Raw genomic sequence first — 10,247 nt, forward strand, 5'->3', positions numbered from 1 at the left:
GTCAGCTGACATCGGCGTCAGGCGGGCTCAACCCTGGAAAGGACGCCAGACTATCACAGGGCACATAGAGACAAACAACCATTCACACTCACATTCACACCTACGTGCAATCTAGAGTCATCAATTAACCTTACATATGCATGTCTTTGGACTGTGGGAGGAAACTGGAGAACCTGGAGAAAACCCATGCAGATACAGGGAGAACATGCAAACTGAATGTGGTCATTCATTCTCTTGAATGCCCTTTTTTCTGTCCCGTCTTCAATCATGCCAATATGATACACTTAATGTAGCAACAACTAGCACTATCATTTGCCTATACCGTAGCACATTTACACCTTATTTTAGCATGGCACTCTTTTTACTCTATACTGTAATATTCTCCCAGAAAGCATTAAATGTTCTGAAATCAAAAGAAGACATTAACATGATGATTCAGTGTAAAGATTCAAGAATCTACATGTATCTCTAACGTGTGTGTGTGTGTGTGTGTGTGTGTGTGTGTGTGTGTGTGTGTGTGTGTGTGTGTGTGTGTGTGTGTGTGTGTGTGTGTGTGTGTGTGTGTGTGTGTGTGTGTGTGTGTGTGTGTGTGTGCTCAGTAGTTTAATTGAATTCTTTAGGATCAATGCACAGACATTAATCTGTAAGCAAAAAGAAAAGCAGAATTAGTTTTTCAGATTGAATCTCCACTCTGACGGACTCTCATTATCTTTATCCTTTACTTTATCTCTTTATCTCACGGCTGGAAGCCGACAGAGAAAAGGTGTGGTTAATGGTCTGCGGGGAGGAAGGCAGAGGAAGATCAAAAGATCGACCAAATCTGAACATGGAGGATTGTGTGAGCGTCTGAGATTGGTGCGAATTTCATGTGTTGTTAACAGACGTTTTACAGCCCAAGGCGACAGATGAAAGGAAAGAAAAACTCCTTTTTGATTTGCTCACCCCCTCTCTCTCCCCAGTTTTCCCTTCATCTCTTTTATTTATCACTCTCATTTGACCACTCTCTCTCAGAACTCAGTTCTCAGAACATCTTCTCCTCTTGCTCACTGCATCATCTTTCAGATGCGGCCTATTGTTACCACTCTGCTCTCTGCCTTTCTCACCACATTCCCTGTGGACAGTAGTGGCCTGCCATGGAGAGCCATCAGTCACACACACACGCACACACACACACACACACACACACACACACACACACACACACACACACACACACACACACACACACACACACACACACACACACACACACACTGACCCTGCTCTCTTTCCTCTCCTGCCCCACTGTAAAACCACAGAAGTCACAAATCCTCAATAGATTGCCATTCATTTCTCATCCTTCTGTCACTGCTCAGACGTGTCATCATTCTTTCCCATCTGACTCTCTGTTTGAGTGGAACACACATGCACTCATACACACTGTAATATACAGTAACATACAATATGATATTCCTTTACATTTACTGAAGGATAGTAAATGTATTAATACATAAGGATTGATTAAGATGACGTAAGATGCTACAGCTACAAACACACATACAATCTCTGTTGTCAAAACAGAGTTCATAACCACTTACGAAACTATTCTCATCAAAAGGTTCATATGATATCTTACGGAAAGTTACGCATAACCGCCAGATGAAAAACAAATGAAAGTGAACCGCAGAGATTACGTTTTTGTGTTGGTACCTAAACTACCATTACGTTAGCGGTTAAGTTTAGGCAACAAATGGTGACTGTTAGGGTTAGGCATCAAAACAACTTTGTTAGGATTAGAAAGAAAGGTCGTGGTTTGGTTTAGTCTCTCTCGAACATGAACCCTGGTCATTCAGGTGAAAGTCCTGTGTTTTGGGACTCATGAACCACCCCACACTTCCTTGTTAAGCAGAGATCAGCTGCCTCATGCATCCCCCTTTTTAAATACTGCACTAAGAAATACTCCTAAAAAAGATACATGGAATACACATGAATTACAAGGCATTGATTTCTTTAGTAATGAATATGTGAAACAAACACAAATAAAATACATGAAATACACACAAACTACTGTGCATTACAACCAGAAAGAAATCAACACACAGGCAGGACACACACACACACACACACACACAAACACACACACACACACACACACACACACACACACACACACACGCGAGCACACACACACACACACACACACAGACATACACACACACACACACACACACACACACACACACACACACACAGACATACACACAGCTCAGTGTAATCACCTGTAGCATGTTCTTGGCTCCCTATCAATAGTCTTTCATTGCCAGATCTATCTCCACAGACCTATCTCCTGTATCCTCAGGGAAACTTTTTTTATGGTTTCTTTGCATTTCTTTAAAACAATCACAGTCGTCCTTGGCTGCACTAAGAACTGGATGCAGCAACAGTGCCCTTGCAAAATAGATAGAAGGGGATATTTAAAAAAAGGAGAATGCTTGCTGAAACAGGTGGCCAAAGGCAGGCTTTAACCTAACAGTCCCCACCCGATGAGTCAGTCTAGGCGTACTATATTACAGTAACAGTATAAGCTGGAATACTTTTCCCACACAGATCAAATGGTCATAAAACCGTTCATACATGTCTTCCGTTATTGTCTACAGTGATATCCCATCACAGGAAAACCTTCATTGATAATTATGTAGCTTCAAACAAACACAATATTAATGAAGTTTTTAAAAAGCCATAGAGGCTGACTGTAGTTTACAACATTATAGTTTTTCATTGAGAAAACGTGTCCAAACGTTTGACTGGTACTTCACATATACATTTCTACAAAATATGTAATTCTCCTTCATCAACTTGCCATCAAAGTTTGTACGCGTTTGTATTGTAGCATCCCAGCCTCCTAGCATTCACTGGGGTAACAGACTCATGGATATTAGTCTCTTTTTCTTTCACTTCATCCTTAAAAGACTTCCTGTCTTTTCACACGCAGCACAATGAACAACCATCAGAGTGACTGCTGGGATGTCTGACATTGTGGAGGTCGGATCAAATCACAGAACACTTCAGTTATAAAAGGCTCTTTGGAGTTCACCGGTGCTGGGTACAGTGGACTAGCAGCTGAAGCATGCTATTGCATTCGGTGTTGAAGAAGCTGTTTGCAGGCAGTTGTTTGTGCCACAACCTTGATTTGCATAAAAGTAGAAGTGAACACTGTCGTGCCCTTTCAGTCTTTCAGTTTAAGCAGCTGAGACACAGAAACAGGCAACAGATTCTCAGTGAAGCTAAACAAAAACAAAAACAAAATCCTCAGTCTGAGTGGATGTAAATTGAGGCTACAAATTGAGTTCTTTTGAGGTTTCCGGGGACTCTCACACTGACACCACTAATCCATCCTCCTCCACTTCGTGTTCTCCAGATTTAGCAGAGACAACCTGGATTTGAGGGGGTAAGTCTGCGCCGGGAACCCCAGAGACAGGCAGCTTTTGTGAAGGGTCAGTGCTGACTTAATGAAGGGCCAGGGCTGGTTTGTCTGGCATTGACAAGACGAAATCTGCATTTTCTTATGAAATTTTCATGGAATGAGCATATTTTCTCAACCTTTTCTCATGCAGTCGTATGGCGTTATATCTGCCACTTTAAATGCTACACTTTAAATCAATGTCCAACTTGACATTGTATTAAATCCAGCCTTGCATATATATGGAGAATATATGATCTGGAGTTAGAGAAGCACAGCAGGGTTTAATGATTTTCTGTGTAAACGGCTGCTTCACCTACACATTTACTGACATAGAGATACACAAACACAGACAGCAAGCAGACAAACACTCACTCACACACACACACACACACACACATGCAGAGTTGATCGTTAGGGCTTAGCCTCCGTAATGATCCCTTGTCTTCATCTGCTGCTGCTGCTTAATTGCTCAGCCACTGGAGGGATGACTGAAGGTTATCGACCGGCTTGACACAACAGTATCTAATCTCGATCACTCTCTTAGAAAAAGGTTGGGCCATGCAAGATTAAAACATATCTTCATGGTGTTCTGAAGAAATTGCCATGGGTATCTAAAGTAACGATGTTTTATCATGTGGCAATGCCTTTTTAAAGCTGCTGAGGGAGTGCATCATGTTTTTGGATGAGCAGTTTAGGCTATGAAACCTGGTCTCAAGAAAATGAAATGAATTTCAAGAGCATGTTGTTTCTGTGATATTTGTAGCTGAAAGAGGATATGTGGGTAGATACTGTAACAGAAGATGGGGTTGGTCGGATGTGCAGTTAATTAAGGGGAGTAAAAGCTCATTTTTTTCCTTCATTTTTTCATTATTATTCATTGGGGAACAATTTGATTATTTACACTGGAGATCAAAATTAGAGAACACATTATAAAAACTTGATTTATTATGAAATACGGATATTTTTATTTATTTATTTGTGAAAAAACAGTGAGCAAAATGAGAGAACAGTAACCATTGTGTCAGAAGAGAATATTTCAACACTGTTTTCGTCTATAGGATTCAAAAGTGAACAGGAAGTGTAGAGGCCACAGCTTTGAATGACTTCCGCACATCTGCACCCACAGGACATCACTAGTTTCTCACACTGCTCTGGTTTGATCTTGGCCTATTCTTCTTCAGTCTCTTTCACAATTAAGTAACTGTAGTGGGTTTCTTAGACATTACTTTGTAGCCAAGGATTTTCCAGAGATTCTCTACAATGGTCACTGTTCTCTAATTTTTGCTCACTGTTTTTTTTTTTCACAAAATAAAGGTTTTTGTTGAAGTGCCTTGTTTATTAAAAAAAACATGCTAGTAAAGCAGTTGTATAGACACAACTGATATTCTATCAAATTCTGAACGGAATTATTCAATTATTTTTAATTTGTTCTCTAATTTTGATCTCCATTGTATGTTTCATGACAGCACCACCTACATTTCCACTTTGGGTGTAAATGTGCAAACTTCTTCTGGTAATCTTCCACCAGTTAACTTCTCTCTTTTAAATTCGGAAAGCACTTAGTGATATATCTCATCTCATCTCATCTTCAGCCTCTTATCCGGGGTCGGGTCGCGAGGGCAGCAGCTTTAGCAGGGGACCACAGACCTCGTTCTTTCGGTCATTAAAAAGTGATATATATATATATATATATATATATATATATATATATATATATATATATAAAAAATGTTTTTTTTTCGAGGCAAGAGCATCTCACCTGTTAGGATTTGAATTGCTTCTGAAATTAATAAACAAGCTGGAAACACAAGAAAACATAAAGTGAAAGCCAAAATGAGAAATTTCTCTCGAGAGAGGCTTCAGGTTATTCATTTATTTCCATTCAGCTTCATTTTTCAGCAGAGGAAGGAAGATAAAATGCTGATCAAATGTGTGTGTCTTCTGGGGACGAGCATCCCAAACTCCCTGTCAGGCTTTCACTGAAAACTGCTGGTTTCGCAGCCTGAGATCAAATAGCTGACATAAATTTAATAAATAAAAAAAATAAAGTAAGATTCAGGACTTCATATTGAAGGTTTGAGTCTTGAAAAGCTACAGACAATTATTTTTTTATGCAAAATACAGTTAAGACTCAGCAGAGCAGAAATTCCTCACAGCACAGATACTGTGGCACATGTTTTATTGCGTTTTTTAAAGGACAAATACTGTGAAAATACCAGTCTGTCCGAACTATAGAGAAAGAAATGGTGGAGATGACCTTGACCTGCTATACCTGCAATACAAGGACGAAATTCTCAATACTCTACAGGCTATGCACCTGCCACTGCTACCAAAGAACAATCTTTCAAAAAAATAAATAAAAAAATAAACAACAACTTGAAGTCAAACAAAATGAAAGAACGCTAAAGAAGTGGTAAATAAAGGTTTTAAATATTTGAGGTCTTTCTGCTGAGCACATGTGTGTAAATCAACAGATTGGAGTATGTTCTGAATTCTACAGAGCTTCAAACTTTGATGAGCTTCCGTGGTGAGGTCAGGGTACCTTAGACGGGTGTCATGTTCAAAGGGACGGAAACTGAACCCACTGTGGGATTCATAAAGTGAAAGAATGAACCATCGGGACACCTTGCATATTCTTCTTTAAAGATATAATCCATGAGACTTTCATCAAGTTAATTGTCTTTTAAATTACTATCTACCAACAAGTGAGTTCAAACAATGGTGACTGATGATAAGACCCACTAATGAAAGCACTTGTTGCCTTTTTGCCGAGCATTCCAGTCTGTGTCTGTGGCGACATTCCCTCCCTACAAGCCTGACTCAGAAGTTGGAAGTTCCCGATATCCAATAATAATGACACACGGCATAACCAGCAGTGACAAGATCCACTTGAAAACCAAATGCTCAGCAGCATCACTAACATGGCGGCATGTCAAGTGTAATAGGAACGTGTGTGTGTATGGATTCAAGAGGGAAACAAATAGAGGACGGACCGGACAGTAGAGAGGTGAATGTGCATCAAAAAGGTTTACAAAAGAGCAAAAAAAAGAAAAAAAACTCAACACGCAGAGCAACGGCAAATGACAAGATGGAGAGCTTGCCCCACAACATATCTCAATTCTTAGTGATTATGACGTTAAATGTCAAAGCAAGTCAAACAACTTAACTTGATCAGAACTATTTAGAACATCGATGTCGCATTATAGTTTACATTTATGATTTAAACACTGACACCACTAATCGATGTAGAAGGTTGGTGGTTCAATCCCCTAACACTGTGGTCTACATTTTCTATGGCCAGATATGGAGCAACAAATTGCTCCAATGATTTAGCATTGTAGGATGGTTTGTGGCAGACTGGAAAAGCAGTATTACAGAATTTGTATCTCCTTTTATCTTTAGCTAGGAAAGTAGTCACTTCTCCATATTCACTCAGGATATTAGGCACGGTTGAAATAAACCACTTGATAGAGCGATGTCTCTGCATTTTAGAACGGGGATATATTTTGTGGCAGGTTGAAATTGCAGCATGATAGAATTTGTATCCCCCGTATAACTTTTGATAGGAAAGAAGACACTTCTCCATATTCACCAAGGACATTACCAGAATGCAAAATAAATACTCTTGAGGGTAGGGCAGAGATTGTGCATTATAGAGGTGGGAGACATTAAATGGCAGGTTGAACAATACAATCTGGCAGAATATGTATCCCTCAATTTATTTAGGAATGTTTTGGACTTGTACAGTACCTTTCTAGTCTTCTGACAACTGAAGGCACTTTCACACTTGTCACATTCACACTGATGGTAGTGAACATTTACACACCATCTTATCTAACCATTCACACCACATTTACACACCCATACGCAGCACAGAGAGCAATTCGGGGTTCAGTGTCTTGCCCAAGGACGCTCCGACATGCGGACCTGGGGAGCTGGGGATCAAACGCCCATCCCTCTCATGGAGGACGATCTACTCTGCGACTGTGCCACAGCCAATTTGATTTCCCAGTAGATCCTCAGTTGTATAGGGGCTCAGGAAAAAGAGAAGTCAGACATTGATGGAGAAGGTTGGTGGTTCATTCCCCTGGCTCTGTGATCTACATTTTCTACGGCAAAATATGGAGCAACAAATTGCTTCAATTTTTTTTCGCACTGTAGGATGGTTTGTTGCAGACTGGAATGCAGTGTTACTGAGTTTGTATCACCTTCTAGCTTTAGCTTGGAAAATAGTCATTTCTCCATATCCACCCAGGAAATTAGGCATGGTTTGAATAAACCACTTCTGCCTATCAGAACAGGGATATATTCTGTGCAGTCTGCTAGGGAAGATATGGAACACCAGACTGCCCCAATGCTCTTTTTTTTTGTTTGTTTTTGCTAGTATAATTTATGGCACACCCAAAATGCAGTATTACAGAATTTGGAGAATGTAAAGCTGACATCAGTCTTTGTTGAATTTTTTTTTCGGTTCGCAATTTTGTGAGGATCCACTCCGTTTCCCTGTGCCTTCTACAGTAGTTACTGCTAACCTTTGGATTTATTTGTTAAATAGTTGTTAAAATCACTTAAAACTCACACGATGACGCCTAGCTATTTGACATTCACATTCCCTATAGAAGCGAGTGTGTCCAGCTAACATTCTTCTTATTGACATGGTCATAATGGATCATCCAGCTGTAACTTCAGCTTTCACTCAGGAACTTTTACCTTCAGTGTGATTTTTCAGGCCTTTCTGAACCCTCTCTTTCTGAACCCTCTCTTTCTGCTGTGCGTGACAGCAGAGCCTCATTCAGCTTAACATTTTCTCCTTTAAGGAGCTGAGAGGACTGGTAATGAAAAGGCAGCAAAACTAAAAGTTGGGGGTATTTTAGCTTTTTGCAGTGAAATGAGGCCTCATAATACCTGCAGCCAATCAATTCAATTCAATTCAATTCAATTTTATTTATAGTGTCGAATCATAACAAAAGTTATCTCAGGACACTTTACAGAGTAGGTAAAGACCACACTCAATGACTTTTTATGATTTACATAGACCCAACAATTCCTCTGTAGAGTACAGTGGCAACGAAAACCTTCACTATAACAGGCAGGAACGTCAGACAGACCCAGCTCTGTGGAGGACGGACATCTGTCTGCACCGGTTGGGGAGGAAGAAAAGGAGAGAGAGAGAGAGAGAAAAGACGTACAGATGGACAGAGAGAGACAGACAGACACACTTCCAGAGATGCAAGCAAAGCCTAAGAGTAACTATAATATTTATAGTAATGTGAATATAACGTATATGTTAAGACAGTTAATACAACAGAATAGTAGAAACAAGCACAGCTAAGGTGACAGAATATGAAAATGATAATAATTATGGTGGCAAACATGATCAATCAGCCTGTTTACTCTTCTTACCTTTTTCCAGTAGACTGTGAAGAAGAAGAAGAGCCTATTGCAATGATACTCGTGCACATAAGCCAGTGTTAAAGATGCTGACATTTTGCCCTGAATTGAAAATGTTACGTTTTTATTATTTCAAATATCTCTTTGTGCCCAGGACAAACGAAACATAACCTCAAATGAAAATAGAATAAATGCAGTGTGTCACAATTTTCCCTCTTCCACAATGCGATTCATAACAGGAGAGGAAAGAGAGGGAGTGAGCGAAAGAGCAAAGAGAAAAATGTCCATCATCATTGTAAGGAAGTCTCTCTACTAAATAACACAATAATCCTTTATCCTGCCTTTTATCAATGGGTTAAATGTGAAGTGTGTCAATATGAGCAGCATTTAAGTGTTGGATGAACAGTATGATCAGTACGTCTTGGTGTCCAGATGGGCTGTAGTTTCAGCACCTCATCTGTGATGTTATGAGGGCCTCATGCTTCATTTGCGGTGGAGATTGGATTCTTCAGCCGCTCCAGTAATTAGATATTTTAGTTGCTTTGGGGAGTTTCTGTGAACCGATCCAAATACTCACATTAGTTTTGATTGTCATCTAGTTTATTTTAAATTTAAACTCTGCCTGAGGTTAATACAATAATATTTGTAAATAACATTGTATCCATTTGAAGTTCTGGACAGTTGCTGATACTTCTGTGTTCCTCTATTGTCTGTGGATTTTAATGTGACAGGAGTACTATTGGGATTGCTATATCTGGAACCAGGTAGCAATCATCAAGTCTAGTGTATCATTGTGGCTCTAAAGACACTGTAAATGCATTGATTTAGCTCATATAATGTGAGTTTAACTGTGAATTATTGTGGGTATGTAGTTCATTAGTACATGTCAGGTTCCTGCACCGGGCTGATTCAATGTGCTTTACAGGGTAATAATGAGAGTTTGTTTTTGTCTTTTTTGACTCTCATTGCAATACAAACCAACATCCTTTACTGAATATTTTAAGTAGTACGTGTTACTAAATTGTTGTAAATTAGCCCTCTGTGAATATTGAACATGAATATCTCAATTTAACGTAGCATCTGTACGCTGACTTGCACTGATGTGGTGTTCATGTGCAGCTGCGTGTGTCTGTGTGTTTCCCCTTAACAAAACATTTGCAGGTCGAGGTGTAATCTGCGAACATTTACCTGCATCTCTTCCTCTTATTAAAGGCCACTCTGGCGTGCATGTCCATCTGTAGCTCTCTTCCCTTGCTTCACAGTCTGTGATTGATGGAAGGAGCTGAGCACCAACAGAGGGACGCGGATGTATTTATTGAAGCAAATACAGTAAAAGATGGATAGAGCGAGGGAGACCGAGGAAGTGAGAGAGATAGAGAGAGAGAAAAAGAGAGAGAGAGAGAGAGAGAGAGAG

Source organism: Echiichthys vipera (assembly GCF_963691815.1).
Source record: "Echiichthys vipera genome assembly, chromosome: 22".
NCBI classification, from domain to species: domain Eukaryota; kingdom Metazoa; phylum Chordata; class Actinopteri; order Perciformes; family Trachinidae; genus Echiichthys; species Echiichthys vipera.